This window comes from Panicum virgatum, chromosome 7N (assembly GCF_016808335.1).
Source record: "Panicum virgatum strain AP13 chromosome 7N, P.virgatum_v5, whole genome shotgun sequence".
Taxonomy (NCBI): domain Eukaryota; kingdom Viridiplantae; phylum Streptophyta; class Magnoliopsida; order Poales; family Poaceae; genus Panicum; species Panicum virgatum.
Window position 1 is genome coordinate 27,530,080 of NC_053151.1, and position 20,308 is coordinate 27,550,387.

At 44.0% G+C, this 20,308-nt stretch overlaps 2 long non-coding RNA genes across 3 annotated transcripts; one reads left to right on the forward strand and one right to left on the reverse strand.

Annotated features, from left to right (window-relative positions):
- Positions 1-1,934: 1,934 nt before the first annotated feature.
- LOC120683498 lies at positions 1,935-6,686 on the reverse strand. 2 transcript variants are annotated; one of them, XR_005678814.1, is made up of 3 exons: positions 5,830-6,686; positions 4,926-5,057; positions 1,935-3,672 (listed from the first exon to the last, which is right to left on the reverse strand). It is a non-coding gene; the product is annotated as an uncharacterized LOC120683498 (long non-coding RNA). The 2 variants fall into 2 exon arrangements; XR_005678813.1 differs by having other exon boundaries at positions 1,935-2,883; positions 5,830-6,676.
- Positions 6,687-15,354: 8,668 nt separating this feature from the next.
- On the forward strand, positions 15,355-17,860 carry LOC120682471. Its single transcript, XR_005678467.1, has 3 exons — positions 15,355-16,070; positions 16,164-16,230; positions 17,667-17,860. It is a non-coding gene; the product is annotated as an uncharacterized LOC120682471 (long non-coding RNA).
- Positions 17,861-20,308: the final 2,448 nt, after the last annotated feature.

A 20,308-nucleotide genomic window follows, 5' to 3' on the forward strand; every position in this document is an offset into this window, starting at 1 on the left:
ATCGCCCATGTCCTAGTAAAATAAGTGGTCCTGAAAAAGATCCGAAGAACACTTTGTTTTTGAGTAATCGATGTGAACATCTGAGGGAATAATCTGACCAGCGCAGTGCAGGCGCTGCGTAAGATAACCTTATCATGATCAGGACTTTTCCTTGGGAAAGGCGTCGTCGATCTTGGCAGGGAACGAACGAACGAACGAACGAAAGCAACGGGCCGCGACCATGGATCCGATCGACCAAGTCTCCAGTGCTGTCGTGCACAAGGCATCAGCATGCAAGCAGTAGCGAGTGCAGTATCTCGGCAAGAACATCGTGAAAGTTGAAAAATGAAAAGGAACGGCAACTCATTTCGTAGGAGTGAGGAGATTTTCCCACATATTCCAAGTGAGATCTTTGCAATTTTGCATGGCCTCCCGAAGCAGACTATGGGCCTTGTCTCCCTCCGAGCCCGCAGCAGCTGCTCGCATCTGGATAAGAGAGCCCTAAAAATAAACCAAGTCAAACCTGAACCGGATGATACTTCACGAATTTAAGACTTAAGAGGGGGTTAATTGCTCACATAATCCAAGCCGAAGATTCTCAAGGGTAGGGTTGCTTCATCGATATTTGTGCAAATATACTCCATCTCATTGCTAGGCAGATCAGGTCAGAGATGGGCTGCACTTCCAAACTTTGGATTAGTTGAGGACGTTTACTGATTTGAGCTTGTTTGGATTGTCACGTAGCGTTGTTAAAAATCAGCAGAAGGGGAAAAAAAAGTGGAAAACTGTCGTTGTATACACGCCACGCCTCATGAATGTGCGCAGTGTCATGATATCCGTAATAACTGTATTCTAATTCAAGGTCTACTGAATGCACGGTTCATGTCACGCTGACGCAGGCTTCGAGATTCAAAGAAAAAAAAGAAATCTCGACTGCATGATGCTCCTCCTAGCTCTTGGACCCCGAGAAAGCTGTCTGGTTCTCGTCCCTCTCCTGTAGGGTGACTGGTTTAGAGCAACACCGCGGCGCCTTGAGCTGGTTAACCTCGCCGTTCTCAGCTGCATCAATTCGGTCGTGTATTAAACAGAAACAACATAGGAAGTGAACATGAGCTTTGTTTTTTTTTAAAAAAAAAGATGAGCATAAAATGACGTTATCTAGGGAAACGATGCGCAGCGGATAATAACAAAACAACGAAAATGGAAACCATGTAAGATAGGCACTCCATACTGTTCATCAGATACTATTCGAGTCTATGGCTCATTACAGAAGCAGAAGCGCGCACTGGTACAGGTACCAACGGGGGCTCAAAGAAAACCACCTAAACAAGCGATTGACACTGCTGAGATACACTTCTGCATCTACCCTGTTACTAAAGCAGGAGAAAATAAAACATGGTTAAAATTCAAAACTTGGGGCCAAAGCTGTGTTGCCATTTCTGTAGCATATCCTACATGAAAAATAGCTGAACACAACATGAACAAACAGGGAGCCTACTGACTAAAAGGTCCAGCATACTTGCTTTTCTTTGAAATACAGCAGCCCAGGAATCCAGGAGCTACCCTCATAATTTGGAAAAATACACCCATCCAGGCAATGTAGAAATCCGTGTGTAATACCACCTTGGGCATGAGAAGATGGTTTCATCATATATTCAGTTCAAATCACCTTGGAAACAAATTATATATCAAATCATATAAGCAACCAGACCTCTCGCTTTGCGTTGCAACAAGCTGACAACGGACAACCACAGACATGAGGGGAAAATCCGAAAATATACTGCATACGCATGACATAAAGATATTCAAATTGAAACAAGGTGCGAGTAGTAGTAACTTGGCATTGTAACAAAAATATTGTGCTCCTTTAAAGTATCATATAACTCACTATAGTAACATTAAAATATGATGGCATGTACTTGCTGCTGTTTGCTAACGTTCATCACATTTCACAATGGATTTAACATATTTTCATTTATGTCGGGCCGGCTGAAGACTCACTGGATTGAAGAATGACAAGACCGGTAAAACAAAAATTATAACAATGATACCTTTTTCTCAGCACATTAACATTATCTGAGAATACAACTGAGATAGCATATATTTATATTACTAGGAATATTGGCGCGCTAATGCCGCGCCCGCAGGGAAGGTATATATGACCTGTGGCGGTTGTTTCGCTGCACCAGTCAGAAACTGACCCTTGCAGTTCAAATAATTAAAAGCAATTTTTTTTAGATGACCGGCCAAATCAATACATATCTAGTACACGGTATCAAGTGGTCACAGCCAATGAACTCAGATCTTGCCAAGCCATGCAGTCAATCATTGTAAAGATAAAACAAAGATAGGTCAATTACAAAGGTAAATAATAAAAGCACAAATAAAGGTAAAATAGGGGATCTGCAAGTTACACAGGATGCCATTCATAGTTGGCCGACCTCCTTTTGACCTTATATTTGAAAAATAGTACTCGATTTGTTGAAGAGACAACATACTACGGCATGAGACAATATTGATACTTTTGGTAAGGAGATAACAGGAGATAAAAAATTATGTCATTATGTCATATATGTAGTTGTTCAATATATTAAAGAAACCAAAGAAATTGCATGAGCATTCAGCAATGAGAAAATAAAACAAAAGAAAATGAACCTTTGATCCAAAGGGCAAACTTCTAGAATCAAAGGCGAAACATTAATACCACAAAACAATTTCATGGCTGCACCTAAAATTCCCCCCCAAAAAAAGGAACGTATTCATTGTTCTGGCTCTTTGGAATTGCAATTCACATGGGGTAAAAGTCTGCAAAGAAAGATATGAAAAAAATCCATAATGTCTTACTTTCATAATCTAGTTGGTAAAAATTAATTTCCTTGGCAGAGGACCCAGAACAATCAAAACCTGGAAAATAAGTGAAAAAAAGAAAGGATCAGTCTAAGAAGAGAAATAATACAGTAGATGTCATATAAAAAAGAAATACACCAACTTCTATCTATGCTTGCTACAGAACGGTAACAGAAGATATATTCATATATAATCATCAGTCTGGATATCCGCATAGCAGAGTTTCGAAATGATAAACTATAGCAAAATAGATGAGTAGAGGTATGCAACAGGCTACAATAAAAACACAAATGATAGCAGACAAAGACGTATGATCAAGGGAATTAAGTAAAGATCAGGGAGAATGATCTATGTGAGCCGTACATGACACACAAGGGCTGTTCACATCTGATAGTTCTGACTGGAATACAGAGGCTAAAGCCTGGAAGCTTTAGAGCTTATAGATTCGGATATGTGAAATTTTGTCAACTTCTTGATTGCAGCAGCAGTGTTTTATTTAAAGATTCAGAGCCTATTATATTGATGTTACATCCAAACTTGGTAAAGAGAGTAGTGTCACGTAATGCAAGGACTAATTGCGCAGAAACTCCCTATCTCATGCCATTAGAATCAAATTGCACTGATACCTGCAGAGTGTTTATGTAGCACAATGAAAACCATTATTGAAATATGTTTTTGCTTGGTTCTAGTAGCAGGGTTTTTTTTGGACTGAAAAAACATCTGAATTTATTAGAATGAAAAGTAATAGAAAATGTGAGTGTGATTCCAGGTTGCCCATTCCATCCTTGAAGATGCTATTCAACAGGAGCATAAGGTGTGTTGCAAAGTCTTCAGTATTTGCTTCTTCTAAAACAATATAAGAGGCAATAACTTGAATTAAAATGACAATTCACTCTAAGCATAACTGACCTTATGGCCCTTGTTTCTCGAAAACATCAAAATAGCCCATATGACTTAAAGATTCTCTACCAACTAAAATAACATACTCAAGTTGATTGCCATGGTTATTAAAACATCGTGAAAACGATGTTTAAACGAGTAAACACCGGAGGATGTTGAAACGCCCGAGCGTTTTGCCAAAATCGCAAAAAACGACGTTTTATGCCGTTTTCACGTTCGTTTCAGACGTTTCAACGTTTTTACTCGTGAAATCTGGTAAAACGACGCTACATGGACGTTTTGGGAGTCGCCCCAGTCCCCTACCCCTCTGTTCCCGATCTAGATCTGAGGCTGGCAGCTGCCTCCTTCCTCTTATCTCTGCGCTTGCTCAGGCGCCGCCTCCTTCCTTTCTCTGCTTGCCCGGGAGGCGCCGCCTCCTCCTGGTCGCCTCCTTCCTCTCCGGGACGCTCACGCCGCCTCCTCCCGGTCGCCTCCTTCCTCCACTACTCCACTGCTCCGGTGCCGCGGCCGGTCGCATCGCGGGAACGCGACGTCGTCGCCCGCGAACGGCGCTCACCCCGGCGCAAACTGCCGCAAGCCCCGCAGGCCCGCATTGGCGCCGGCTCCGGTACAGGTACGCGCCTTCCCGGCCCTCCCTGATGTGTCCAGCAAGAGAGATACTAATGCTGCTATTGTGTGCTGTCCAGATGGCAAGTAGTGGCGATGTTGGACGAGCTAATGCATCTGCAGAGAGTTCTCATAGATGGGAGATTGAATAATGCTTGTGTGCTTATTATTGTGCTTGTGGTTGTGGATTTGATTTGCTTGCTTATGCACTTGTGCTTGTGGACTTGTCATTCTACTATTTTATTTTGTTGTTTGCTTGATTGCTTTGGTTGTGAACATGTTATTTTGGAACTATTATTATGTGAACCTACATTGGTCGTTTGATATTTAACTAGTTGTTTGGTATTAAACTTAGTATATTGTGTGAATTAATTATTTATATTGATATTTTCCTATATTATTTGTCACGACGTTTAAATGTTCGTTTAAACATTTACAAGACGAAATCTGCTCTCCAACGTTTCAATGTTTTATCGTGCTAATAACATGGTTGATTGCTCTCATGTCTCAGATTTTCTTTCCAATACTTTTTAACTGGAATTGTTGATAAAATTAATGTACACAATGTGAAAGAGATGTAGGCATCTTTGTACCTGTTATATTGATCTGCCAAGAGCACGTGAAAGTTTGTTATAACCCTTTAAGGCAGCGCACAAGATGAACTAAACAGCAGCACAAACCGTGGTACTTGGCATAACTTGAAATGGAAACCTTAATAGGCATACCTGTGTGAAAAGAAAGTAAAAGGATATGTGAATTAACTTTGTGGCTGAACATATGGAACACATCTAACTATCCTCTTCTGAACACATATACATCTATTTAAATGAGATATCTGCAGTAACAAATGAGCTAGTATGGACCAGAAAATATATATTAATGTAATTAAGAATTAAATGAAAGCAAAAAATGGAAATTGGAGGAACTAAATGGTTCAGTCTGAGAGATTGATCGTTGGTTTCCATTTCACATCACAGCAGCTTTCGTGTGAGAGAGGCAAACATCAACCTAGGCAAAAGGGCGAATTGTACCTGGGTTGGGGATGGCGCATATATCTAAAACGTGGTGAAATTGATACCATGGATTTAATAGACAAATCAAGTTTTACAATACCATATTTTTACTGTAACCATATTGATGTGGCAGGGTCTGTAAAGCAGATTATGGCAACATACTAAGTAGGAGATTATTACTCCTAGAAGTTGACCAAAACTCCAGAAGCATGTATCAGAGTTGTAGTAACTCAAGACCAAGAAGAATTGTCATTGCCTAAAGGCTTAGTATTATTATCTAAGGCACACATCAGACACCCAAGTTGACAATATGATTATAATAAATTCGATCAGAAGAAGCTTGGATACTTAAAGGGACAGGGAATTTTAGTCATCTGAAACATACTAAAACATATTGGTTGTGCGTGGGCTTGGTGATCCCAAATCAACCATCACTGTGCGACCCAAACAATGTTGTTGAAGCGATACGGACGGGAAAACTCACCATCATCATCGGATCGACAAAACTTGGTCCGCCCAAGGCCGCTCCTTCCCACGTTGCCTCGTCGGAGCCCTCGTGTTCCAGGTCGTGCTTGCTGGGGTTAGCAAAGGCAGATAAGCTGCGGAGGAGGACGCTGTGGCGCCAGATTAGGAGGTTGAGCTCTCCATGGGAGTCATCACCAAGGCAGGGGAAGGCCGGCGAGGCCGTCGTAGCCACAATCCTCGTTTCTATGATGAGGGGCCGAGGGTGAGGGAGGAAAGAACTGGTTGGCCGCGCCGCCGCCGCCGCCGTGTCTTGGGGTCTGGGTTGGCAGGTGGAGGAGTGCATGAATAGGGCGGAGGCGAAAGGTGAGCGGAGGTGCTGAGGGCCAAGGCTTGGTCGGCGCTGGATTTTATCCGGAGTGAAGGATGACCGCTTGTGGGATCTGACAAAATGGAGTGGAGAAGGCAATGAGGCTGGCGGATGGTGCGAGGCAGCGGTGGTGCAGCGGTTGGAGGACCTCGGCGCGGACGACGGCGCCGGAGGGTGGAGCAGACCAAAAGCACCACCGGGAATCCGCCAGACGGATCCCCGCCGGTGGTGGGGCGGAGCGCACGACAGGGGTTGGAGGGCTGCCGGCGGAGGGGGTCGAGAGGTTGGGAGCCCGGGAGGGGGTGGCGGTCAAGGGCGGCAACCGGCGGTGGGGGAGGAGGGCGAGGGGCAGAGGGCGGTGACCGGGGGCGGGGACGGAGGGCGTGGTGCGGCGCGTGCTTGCGGGGAAAGGACCGAATGGCAAATCGATGGCCCGCGTCAGGCGTCCTCTCCGAGGACACGTGTAGAGAGCGACGGCGGTCCCGACGGATGGACCGCGCATCGGCAGCCGGGTCGCCGGCGGTGAGCTGCACCAACGAAGCGGCCCTCAAAGAACGGTCCGGAAGCCACGGCAAGAGAGAGGTAATGGAGCTGAAGGTCTGCGAATCATGAAAAGCGCACTGGAGAAGAGCGGCGGTGGTGGTCACAGGCGGCAAGCACACCGCCCAAGGCGTCGCCGCCGGCGATGCGCACCAGCGAATCTTTCCTCTGAAGACGGCGGCAGCCCCCGCTCCCCAAACCCTACGCCGCCTCCGCAAGAGGGAGACGAAAGCGGAAAGGGGCGCAACGATAAGGAGAGGGCCCGTGGTCCACAGGCCGTGTCGGTCGCCTCTCTCCTGCTGGGCCACCCGGCTACGCGAGGCGGTACTGCAGGGCATTCCACTGACACGGCGGGCTCCACCATGGCGCCGAGGCGGTGCGCGCAGGGCCTGCGAGGGCGAGGAATCCACGGCCCGCGTCGGGCGGCTCCCTCCAGCGGTGGTGGTGGGCCCCAAAACAACCACATGTCGTCACGGGGACAACTGTTTTTTCTCAACCCCGCTCTCCAGGGTGAATAGAAGTTAGAGTATTCTAGGTGAGCAATCTTTGAATAGAAGGCGTACATTTCAGGTAACCTACTAGTCTTCTAAGATCTTCAGCAAACTATTTCAAAGTTAACCAATGATGAGGATCCTAGACTTGCAGAATTGCAAAGGGTCCTGTGTGAATACAAAACCTGGACCAAAAGAAATACCATACTGGAAAGAGTCTTCATAGTATTATATTAAGAAGCAGCAAACAAAGGCCAATATATACTTCCATTAAATGAAGAACCAAGCATCTGAACATGTGAATTCAAGGTCCACTCAAGCTTGAAGGTAGAAAGATGTAGGAAAGAGGTCAAGAACTGAAGTACTGACATACCATCAAGTACACACCAGTCAACGGAACCATGTGGAACATTGTACAAAATAGTTGTGGAACTGCATAGTTCTGCCTCCAAGAAGGTGAATACTAGGTTCAAGTTCAAGCATAGATGCGCAAAAGTAAAAGAAGAAACATCAGGTATAGGTATTCCTATACAAAGGTGAAATATTGATGCTGTTATGAAAATATGTGCTCATTAGAGTCGCATAAAGTTATGCACTATGACAAATTTGGCATGCATTGATCATGCAGATTTGACACTCATTGAAAGTGGCAGAACACAACCCAGAGTATGCTAACTGACGGCCAGTTTTCTTGCTCCATTTCTTCATTGGTTGCACAGATTCAGGAACTGCCAAAGCTATAGGGCACAGTTTCAAGGCCTGGGAGAATACAATGGATGTCTGGTGCTTTTTTTTTTTAAAAAAAAACACGGAACCAGCAGGAGAGCTGCCTGTTGTATTAACAAGAGGGAAAGGCCAGAGGCTACAGTACTGTACAGAAAGATTAGAAACGGATATCTGGTGCTTGGTGATGCAGGATCTGCCACTGTGTCTCCTACCCAGTGAGCTCGGAGGGCTTGGGGAGATATGGCTCAACGAAAGAGGTACCTGCTCTGCTCTCCGGGTTTACCTTATCGGTAAGGGGGATAACCAGAGGTCGCCGATAAACACGTTTATCGAATTTTTCAAAAATTCATCGGGTTTACCATTTTTCTTTTGGACAAAATTTAGAAAAGAAAAAAAATCTCACAATCTGTACACAAAATAATCTAGATTATCTCCAAACAATCTAACATGAAACATAAGGCATCACAATGCATAGAAATGAGAAGACATATGAAATAGGATGAAGTGGGGTGCGCTGTTTTTTGCTGGGCTGTGTCTTTTGGGCATGAATTCAAAATGTCTGAAAATTTTGGACAAGAAAAAAGAACAGGAAACACCGATAAAGGTATTTATCAGTTTTATCTTTTTTTTCGCCGAGAAAATTTTCCCTGCCTGCTCTCAAGTAGCTCGGTTGAGGAATGGCTCATTGACAAGAGGTACCTGTTCTGAAGAAAATCGGTGGCAAGGTATAGTCACAGAAAATGGACACCAAGCTGAGCGTTGGCTGGCTCAACTGAAAAGTGCGTGTTTTTTTTTTAGTGTGTCCCTGATGTTGCTTTGTTGCATTCAGGCTTCTGTTTGGTAATAGTCTGTTGTCAGTCTGGAGTGCGTGTTTAGAAGGCTTAGCTCTGTATTTCAGGCGATGGGTGTTGTGAAACTTGGAACTGCAAACGTTACCTTGTCTTGTTGCAATGCATATGGACTGGGGTTTTATCCCTTTAACTCTAAACATAGAGGCCTTTGTAGTGTAGTTCATTTGAGGAATCGGCCTCTCCTCTATTATACAAAAATCATAAGCTGTCCAACATTATCTGGAAACTGAAGTCTTGATTGATATTTTGAAACTACTTCAATCAAGGCATTGTTGAAATATGTGAGCTGGGCACATGTTGAACTGATATAGCCAGATTTAATCACTTTATGAACATTACTTGTAATAATATAAATACCCAGACCTCATCTTCTTCCCTTAACAACTTCTATGAAAGTGGGAAAGAAAACTTACAGCACATTAAGTTCTACAAGAATATATCTCCACATCTTGTGACCTTCGAGTGGTAAAATAACTTGAATGGTTAATTGGTTACTGATTCGACATCCTGGACGCACTGCAATTGAAATGCAGGGCCTTCCCAGCCATCCAAAGGGTCCTGTGGAAAACAAAACATGAACCAGGATAAATAGATTAAAAAAGAGTTTCCTCCACAGCATTATGTAATTAGTAGTAAAGTCTGTACCATGTATATCCTTTTCAAAATGAAGAACTAAGCATGAATGTGGGTTCAAGGTCCACGGCACCAATTAGATACAATAAAATATTTCTTTGTAAACAACATAATTATATCAGCTCTCTTGTTCACTGAAGCTTGCAGGTAGTGTGTTGACAAGAGGGCAAGAACTGAAGCACTTATCTTAGCAAACTGGACAAAATGGTTGCAGAAACGACACAATTCTCTCCCAAGAGTTTTCCCAAAAGTGCATACCAAAAATTCAAAACATATGGTAAAGAACTGTTTAACATGTTACTATTTAAACTGTGATAATAAGAAGATTATGGTACAATGATACTGTAATAAAAAAAATGTGCCCACTTTAAGTACCATACAAGTAGCAGTATGAAACATACCAGTTTTACTGAATGGTTATGCTGCCCAACAATTTGCACAGTTGACAAATCATTCATCATAATTTTACAAGATGCTAGTATTGTTCCGCTAACTGATGACTCGGCAGTTTTAGCACAAACAACAAAAGTTATAAAAGTAATACATTGTTAACTTAGTACAAAATGTCTTAAGATAATACAATTGAGCTAGCAGCCTAGCACAGAGGTACATTTCACACCTACTCTTCGCCAAAACATCTTCTGCTAACTAAAGGATAAAGCATTTCGTCACTAGTTGGCACAAACTAAACTAACTAGTTAAAAGTTACATCAATAACGCGGATACTAAATTTTTTGAGATTTGGTCACTTTCTTCTTCTCCCACATATTCACGAAGACAGAAGGACATGCCCTTTTAAGGTGCAGATACCCTTGGCTTGCCACCACCTCATTTATTCTATCCGACGAGTTGATATAGTCAATGCAAGCATCTTTGAGCTTTGTGCAGTTATGCTGATCGGCTAGACATAGAGTGGTTGCAACAGTTTCAACATCAAGACTTCCACAAAGGATTCCCTCGCAAATCAACTCGAGCCTCTCCATGGCATATCTATCTGCAGCCACAAGAAGATGCTTCATCATTTCCTTTCCATTGCTGTCAATATCCTCCACTGTGGGCAATGAGTCTGTGTAGATGAAGTGAAGCAATGCCTTGAAAACATGACGAGAGCCATCGGACAGCTTTTATTTGACATGACGAGAGCCCGGTAGGGAGAGCTTGCGCTCCACGCCGGCGAGCAGGCCGCGAGGTCGTACCCAGGCTACTAAGAGAGCTCTCGGGCAGGCCTTGGCGAACAGGTCGACTGCAGGTGCTCTCGCGCAGGACGCGACGCGTGCAGCGGGGGGTATTTCGAGCTTCAATGGCGCATGCGCGCGGGAGCTGACGAGCTCCTCGCCATGGGTGGGTGGGTGGGAGCCAAGCGCGTTTCTGTGTGAAGTTGTGCGAGGGCAAAACGGTCAATTTACTATGTTAGGTCCACATGTCAGAGCTCTAAATCTGTTAATTGCTAACGGATGGTGGATGGAATATGTCAGAGCTCTAAATCTGTTAATTGCTAACGGATGGTTGATGGAATGGTACAGAGGTCAAAACGAAAAAACGCGATGTTATAGAGGTGTCACCAAACTTTTAAGTGGTATGAACGTCGGGACCATCTTTTATAATGATATACATGTAAAATTCTCCAAATGTTGGGGAACGGGGAGCGAGTTTTTTTTTGGAAAGAGACGTTCACCTGCGCATTTTGGCCCGTTTGTAACGATTTTGAACTGATTTCAGCAAAAAGGACGGTTTGCAGCCTGAATTTAGCAGGGCTGATCAGCCTAGCCGTTCGGGAGCCCAGCCCCAGCCGTCGGCTGGTTGATAAGCTCACCCATCACCTCCTGCTAGGTTGTTTGAAACACAGAAATGGTTGCTGCTAGATGCTGGCTCGATCTGAAATGGCTGGCTGTTTGAACAGCACCTCCAGCCCAGCCTCCTCTGTCCAATGTATCCAGTCGAACGGAGCTGAACAAAACTGTATCTATAGGTATTTTGTTATCAGCAACAGTACTACCACTAAAATCGAAATCCGGCATCGGCGCCTCCACCCCTCCCTCGAACATCTTCCAAGGTCTGACGGCCCATCATCCATCTGCTCGAGCAAGCAGCCGGCGGCGGCGTAGCGCAGCGTCGCGTTCTCCACTACCACAACAGGCAACTTCTTGGCTGCTCCTCCGCATTATCCGTGCTCTCTTCCTGTATGAATAAGCTGACGATCGACACATCTCTCTGATTGATTGATCGATCGATCGATCTGGTGCAGTTCTCCTTTTGCCTCTTTTGCTTCTCCTCTGGAACCTTCCTTCGGAGCTGCTATATTCCGTGCCGGACTAGAAAACCGGCGATAGAGTAGCAGACGAATTAGAGGGGGGAAAAAATTCATTCCAGCAGGGACACGACCTGCGCTACCGTCTGTGCCAAGAAGCTCTAATCGCATGTGGAGCTCCTCTACCTCTCGTGCTTCCAACTCCACGCCTAACAACAGGGTATGTTTCGTTTCAATCGCCTGCTCTTTGGTTTCGTTTCAACAGGCTACCTGGAACACTCCCCCCTTGAACTGAGCCTGGTTCTTTATTTAAGGGCCCTTCACTTGAACAATATGTTACCTGATGAATAAAAGAGTCTTGTTTCTTGTTCATTTTATTTTAACTCTCTCGGTTCACTATGCACATACCGGTAACACTGAAACCTAACCCTTGTTTGGGTACCAGACCCTAGTATGCTGCAAGTCCAACTTCAATCAAACTTTTCTGTATACATTATTAATCGATCCTATCTATATAAATTTACTCATTGACAGGTGCCATATGTTACTTATATTTGTTATTTAACATGGAACATCATCTTCAGTGTAACACATGGCAGATAGAATGTATAAAAACATAAATTAGTGGCAGATACTATTTAATTTTCAATGTTGACATGTTTGTCATCACAACCAACCAGGAGGTATGATCGTACTGCATATATACGTGATACAACAGCATCACATATATCCTATGCCTTGGGTTATGATTCTGTGTAATTATGATCCGTGCATGGTAGCTCTACGTGACCATGCATGTAATCCTACACATACCACAATCTCTTGCATTGCTGATGCTGTTTGTTCTATTACATTTCTTCAGGGTTTTCAGGCTCGCAACAAGAAAGTTCCCAGTGACTTTGACATGTATCACTTCTCATTCCAATTTCAAGAGCCATAAAAAACCAACCGACAACTGTACCTTTGTATGAACTATATATCAATTGAATTTTTCATTTTCAGGGTAAAAGCTGGAGCCATAGAGACTGCACCCAAGGCAGCTTACTTCATGGTGCTCAGTGGCTTCACTTATATATATTTCTTTGTTATTCCGAGACTGGACCGGATCAGTGACAGCTTGGATGCAGCTGCTACTAGACAAATGTTGTCAATAATGGATGAGATAAAACACAGTCAGCAAAGCATACATGAGCTCTATGAGGAAAAGTCAGATTGAAGCTAGAGATTTAGCGGGTGAGTTTTCTGAAGGCCAAAGCATCCAAACATCGACTATTAGTTTTATACTTTGTCCATTTAATTTCAATGCCTGAAGTTTCAAACTTTGTGATCTTTGATCAATGATTAATCTAACTTCTGTGACGAAAGTGTACCATTTTATTCCTGTTGACAGTATTTTAATTTCCTAGGACCATGTTTTTGTTGTTAGGAATAAATATGAAATATGAGAAATTGGTGGTAAAAGTTTTGGTTTTCAATTTGCACCATATTGAACCCAAGTCTTACATTTACAAATTAATGGAGGCAGCAATAGTTCGACAGAAACTACCGTTGTACAGAAATGGATGCTAGATGACCTACAATTGTATACATTAGCATTTTAGAAAGCAAATGCGAACCGTATTGATATCATGCTTAGTTTGGTGATGTAAGTGTTTATTTGCACGGGCCAAAGTGCGTATAAGTTCAATTTTGTTGTTGGAAAAAAAACGCAGAAGGTTTTGTTTTAGCTATATATGCATTAATAATATATATGTTGTGTTGTACTTTCCAGCTCGGTGCAGTTGCTAAATTTTATTGACCTGTGCAACATCTAGGACAAGGCAAGGACCAAGGAGGATGGGAGTGACGCCATGCTTAGATGGTTAAGATCTTGAGATGATTGGTCATTGGAAACAAGAGTTGAGCTGAGAGGCTTTGTCGTGCCATTTAAAAAAAAAAGACTAAAAATGTGTTTTGCTAGGTTGTGATATTTGTGCTATGTTGCTTAATTACATTGGCATGTGTATCAATGATTTGAGTTTGAGTTTTAAAGTTTGGATGCCATGCTTTGTTCTTTTGGACGGTGCATACATGTTTCGCCAGTTGTTATCGAGAAGTTCCCGTTGGCTGCAGCTCGCATTTGATTTGTCTCGAGACTTTGTTTGATTCTTCCAACTATCCTATATGGGAGCAAGGTACCCTTGGAAAGAAAGGACAAGCAAAAATGCGAGATCGACAGTGAACCTTGTCGAGCAGGAAGATTGTTTTCTGTTGTCGCAGATGAACCATCTGCGATCTCCTCCCTCTCTCTCTCTCTCTCTCTCTCTCTCTCTCTCTCTCTCTCTAGCAATGCTGATCTTTTCTTCTGTAAGTTGTTTCATTTATTAGGATGACGTTGATCCATGCAATCTGTATCGACTCTCGATAAAACTGGTATCTGAGTATCTGACCCATTCACTCTCACATTCATCTCTCACTAGGCCCACCAATCTCTCCACGTCAGCAAAAATGCTGACTAGGTAGGCTCCGTCTGCTTTTTTTTTTTTGCGGGTAGGCTCCGTCTGCTTCAAAAAATTAATTAGCCCATTATTCTATTTTTTTAGGGACAGCCCATTATTCTATTGTACCGTACATATAAATCAATTTATCAATCGACGCAGCTCTCCTCCATTTGTTTTTTTTTCCGGTTTAGGGATCGCCCGGCACAAGGGCAAGCTGTTTCTTTCCTCCTTTGTGTATGGGCCTGAGTGCAGGCCACATAGCCGCGCATTTTTGTTGCGGGCCACTTGATGACTGGGCCTAGCTGTTTCTTCCAAATTCCTTTGCCCATTCCAACTAGTGTATTTTAACGTTGCGAGTTGCCTTTGTTCATGCACGTATGCTTCACTTGTACAGAACACCAACTATATTTTGATCAGGGGCTCTTCTTTCTCCCTCCATTGCTATAGCACGCTTTAAATAGGACCCTTCTAGAACGAGTTTAGCAAGTAATCGCTGTGCAGAGCCTTACATTCCGCTGCCCCTCCTCTCCCTCGCCATGTCTCCGGCTTGGCCGCCTCCTATTCCGCTGCTAAGTCGTATAAGAAAGCAATTATCGGCCACGATGACACGTTTGTAAAGTGAAGCCATGATCAGCTCCTTGACCGATGAGGCTAGGAGAGTATCATTATCATCTTTATCCGTAACTGTAATTAATTTCAAGTAAAGCTCTGTCATGTTCATGTTATCTACGCTCACCTTCATGTGAGACTTCCGGTGTTTGTTTCAATCGATGTTTCAGACTTTATGATTAAACTAAGAATTACTCGGCAGGCTTAAGCTGATTTAATTTGGATGGTTCTATTACACGAGGCCGGTGCGGGACACTTATTTGTTCGTGACTGACAATGTCGAACCGTTATGCAGACTTCACTACGAATAAGAAATCTGTGACCGATGAGGCCGGATACAGACTCCTGAAAACCAACGAGGCTCTCGCCTCTTACTGCTATAGTCTTATTCGTTTTACCGCTCATGTATAATTGGATACTTCAAGACGATGACGAAGGTCTTTCCATAGTCCAACAACCTGGATGTAATTAACTAGTGGCTACACATCAACTATTTAGTTAGATGTTCAGGCACAATACACTACCGGAAAACGGGTGGTACCTGACGGCCTTTGGGCCAATCGACAGGAACGTACCGATGGTGGTCCGCCCCCGCATTCGCTCCATCTCAAGTCGACAAGAAAGCCGAAACGCACGCCCGAACCCTATTCTTCTCCCTCTCCACCGCACTCAGCCGCCACCACCACATCTCCACGCAACTGTCGCTCTCCCGAAGCTGTGCCGCCGCCACAGGCCTCCCCAATCCCCGCATCTCTCTTGTGGTGGTAGGAGGAAGGTGTCGCCGCCGGTGTTCGAGGAGGGGGCGCACCCCTGCTTCTCCATGATGAGCAGCGACGAGGCATCCGCGTCTCGTCCCAATGCAGGAGCGTCCGCCGGCCTTCTCCTCCCGGCCGAGCAGGTCGCAGTCCCACATCCAGCCCGTCTCCCCGTCACCAGCCGTCGACGCCGCCACTCCCACCACCGACGATGCAGCCGACAGCGTCCCCTGCTCCTTCCCCCCTCCGGCGGCAGATCTGCAGCAGATCTGACCCAGCCTGGCCACCACCGCCCCCATCCAGAGATCTGGCGTGTGGCGTCCCCCTCCTCAGAGCTCGACGCCACGGTGAGATCCCGGTGTGGACTCGCAGGAGGCAGCGTCATCGGTGGTCGTTGCCATCGTCGTCCTCGAGCTATGCGGCCTTGCCGTCGTCCCCGAGACGCGCGCCGTTGCCATGGGTCGTCCCCATCGCCATCCCCTCATGGTCGCGTGACTCGGGTCGTCGTCCTCGTCCTCGAGCCGGAGATACCGATGTGCCAATTTTTCCCATCTTGTTAGGTTAGCGATTCTGGAGCTCTGTTAATCACTTGGTCTCTGCTGTTTTTGGGTACGCACAGCTGGCTGAAAATTAATCTTGAGCTCTGCTATTAGGGATAAGATTCAGATTCACAGGGACTTGATTCATCAGCAGTTCAGCACCCCCAGTTTTGCTTATAAGGTGAGACTAGACCTGGAAGAATCTTATCAATTTCTCATGACTTGCTAGTAGTTTGCGGCATACTCTCTATTTAGTTGTTGATCTCTCGGTAAAGGGAACTTTCTATTGCTGATCATAAGCTTATGCAATGACCTATATATTTAGTTATTTACATATTTCACTACTCATGAGTGAGTGTATAACTTTAATCTATTTTGTGGAGAACAGAATGTACTTGCTTGCTTGCTTATATTTGTCCTGGTTGCTTGCTTGCTTTGTAACTTATATTTATCCAATAATAACAATTATTTACTCACATTATGTTAATCCGATAAGATTCGGTGCATTGGGCGTACTATGTTCCAGAGACGATGTCAAGAGCCCAGGAGAAGATTCTTCAGCACCGGTTGAACCGGTGAAGCATCGGTGCATACCATCGGTGTAATGACGTCAGCAGAAGAGTTAAGTGTTGTGAGTGACCGGTTTAACCGACGGCTAAGCATCGGTTCAACCGGTGGTCACTGTGTCGGCTGTCAGGAGTTCAACGGCTACTTCGGGTTATGAGTGACCGGATGAACCGACACTACCCCTGCCAGAGGCATCGGTTCATCCGATGGTACGCAGAATTTTGCTGACCGTTGGAGCAACGGCTACAAGACTTGGTGGCCTATATATACGCCTCACCCCGGCCATTTGAAGCTTGCTGGAGTTGCTGGACATCCCACACACACCCAAAAACATCTCCAAGCCATACAAAAGCATCAAGATCATATCCTTAGCCCTTAGCACACTTTGAGAGTGTTGTGTAAAGGATTAGCTCTTAGTGAGTGAGATTGCAAGGCTTCGAGCCTTTGTGCTGTGGTTCATTAGCGAACCAAAACAAAAGCTTGGTGCGCCGGCACCTTGGAGCGTGAAGCTCGCCGGCAACGTCATCGACCCTCCGACTTGGTGTGGAGCGGCGACGACATCTTTGTGCGGGGGACGTGGAGACCCCCATCCTTTGTGGAGAAGCTCCTTAGTGGAACCCGGGGCCAAGGTGACCGTGATTGTGTTCACGGAAGAGACTTGGTGGCCGATTAGCAATACTCTTAGTGAGTGCTACAACAACGTGGATGTAGGTGTGCCTTTGTGGCTAACCGAACCACGGGATAAACACCCGCGTCAAGAGTTTGCTATCTTCTATCCCGCTCATTAAGCTTCCGCATTTCATACTAGCAATTTATGTGCCTTTACTTTCAAAGAATAATTTCTTGGTAGGAAAGGCTATAGCTTGCTAAACTTTTTTTGGGATAGGGGTTTCACACTAGAACAACCTAGTTGCACATCTAGATAGCATGTTTTAGTTTAAATTTTGTGCAAACTAGTTGGAGCCATAGGTCTAAGTTTTTAGAGTGCCTAATTCACCCCCTCCCCCTTTTAGGCTAGAGCACCCGAGCTTGTTTTGCTTTGTTGTGTAGTCAGATGATGGAGTAGTCCAATATTATTAAGTTAAAGCTGCAAGCACGCAATGAACATTGTGAGTATCTGGAACTACAGATATCCCACATAAATAGTATTTGATGATCCTTTACTAGTCTGTGGAGAAACTTCTGTTATATGTGTGAACTTTGAAGTTATTTCCAATGTATATAATAATCACATATATCAGGAACTCTGAAATTTCATCTAAATTTCAAGTATTGGTCATTTGGATCATAAATTGTTGGTCATGAGAACTTGACTTATCACTTCTTCCATTATCTTACTAGCTTTTTCTTGTACATTGGAACAGGTACGAACGGTTCATATTTGAATTGAAAGATTTGATACAAGTGGTAAGCAAGATAGTTAGATATAATATGGCCTTTAGTCTTTTTACTTGCATTTATATGTTTATCAAAATAACAAGCACTTTGAGGACGATGGAATAGCAATGATCTTTTATTCTTTAATTTTTGTAGCACAATTTTGTTCTTGAAACTTTCTCAGGCTTAACACTACATTGAGTTCTGGAATTTATGAAGTCTGGATTTTGAATGCTCTGTACAATTTCTACCTTGACAGTATGGATGGTTATGTGAATTGTGTAATCTATGCTCAAACGTTTGGACTCTCTGAATATTGTAATTACTGATTCGGGTGTAGCCTAATCATGGAATAAGAAATGAGCTATATGTGAAATTTATTTTTTTTCTGTCCATTCATTTATTCCTGACGGCCAGATTGGTTATTCCTGACGGTTTGGCACGTCATCAGACCATCGAACCATGGCACTGTACAAACCATCAGGAGTTCCCGTCAGGAAAGGTTTCCTGAAGGCCATCCGACGGGAAAGGTCGACCTTTCCTGTCACCGGACTCCTGTCGGCAGGAATGACTTTCCTTGACGGTTTTTCCGCTTTTCCTGACAGTTTTTGGCCGGCAGGAATGTCCCTGTTTCTGGTAGTGATATGATGTAAATATCAAGTGGGAAACACGTGCTTTGTAATTCACAAGGAATTAACAAAGAGTTTGCGTTCCCTGAGTTTGTTGTCTCTATCATTTATTTTGTACAATTTGTATACACAGTGCTATTTATATATGTGTTAGGAAACTCCTATCTGAGAGATGTTTATTTTCGTCAAAACAAGACCCGACATCCTAGTACCAACTCACCCATATAGGACAAATGTCCAGGACCCACTCCCTTGGTCACGTCTTTACATCCAGTGCCAGTGAAAAGCACCATACCGTCACAGAGGGCCGACGTGTAGAACGCGTCTGACCCATATGTTAGGCTCTAATCCTGCTATGTAATTCTCTTGTACTTTCATGCTTGCTTCGCCCAAAAGTTTACAACTTACTAGCTCACCCAGCACATCTATTTACGTTGGTTCACCCCTAGACTAGCAAGATGTAACTAAATCCCACACTCTTGCTATCTTGGTGGAATGAGCTAACCACATGGCCGCATTTGGCCATGGGCCTCACATATGTCATGCAGCTTTGAAAGACGGGGTTGTTACAGCAGGTGGCTTGGGGATTGGGGAGGCATGTTGAGCGGCAGCCGGGAGATGGGGGAGACGGCAAGCTAGGGTTGGATACTTGCCAGTAATGTCAACATGGAAGGTAACGGGAGTTTGCCAACCAGTTCGTCCCGAGGAGAAGGCTAGTTTCCCAGGGAATGGTAGGTTTCAATATGGTTTGAATAATTCACCGTAGAGGAACAATATTCCCCAGATTACTTCAAATATTCCTAGGGAAATAGGAAAAAAATCGTAGGGAAGCAGGTCGCTTCCAGTGTGAGCATAGATCGATTCTTTTTATTTGCACAAACACAAAAGCTGTTTTCCTTAGTAACCACTAGCTTTTGAGTTAGCTCGTACAATATTATCTTCTTCTTGGCCGCTGCTGCTAGCAATTGGTCGGATGTAAACTAAATTGCTTCCTTCTGATACCACCGATCCACAAACCTCTTCGTCTTTTGCAAAAAGAAAAATCGTCTTCTCATCTGTCATTGGTCATTATTGTGCTTTGTTCATGTGGGAAAATTCGAATTCGTTTCAAAGCCAAGAGATGCTTATGTTTTGAGCAAAGAATGTGGTCCCCAAGAGAGATCTAACATAAGCTTATGGTGTGAGAAAAGAATTTGCCCCACTGCTCTTTCGTGTGGAGCTGTAAATGAGCTTATGGCGTGAGTAAAGAATGTGGTCCGTTGCCGGCGCATCAGGATGTACACGGACAACAAGTTTGTGTTGGGACCATCCGTCCATGCTGGGCCAAAACCGATCGATCAGGCAGCCAGAAAGCAAAACCGGCCCGCAAGTTTAGAATTAAGCCTTCGTAATCGAGCAACGATAACTCAGCTTTATGAGAAAGTCTGGGATGTATAACTCACAAATTAAATCACATTTCAAATTTGACTAGCTAGATTTGTTTATTTACGTACGTTCTTAGCTTTTTAATGGAAATGTTCGGAATAAAGTGCTACACATGTGCAAATCATCCGGACATGACAAGATGGAACATATGCATTGAATTGAAAACCGTGTAGTCGAACTAAAACGTCTGGTAACAAAAAAATGAAGATAGTGACAACATATATAAAAGATACTGGACAAAAACTAACGTAATTCCATGTT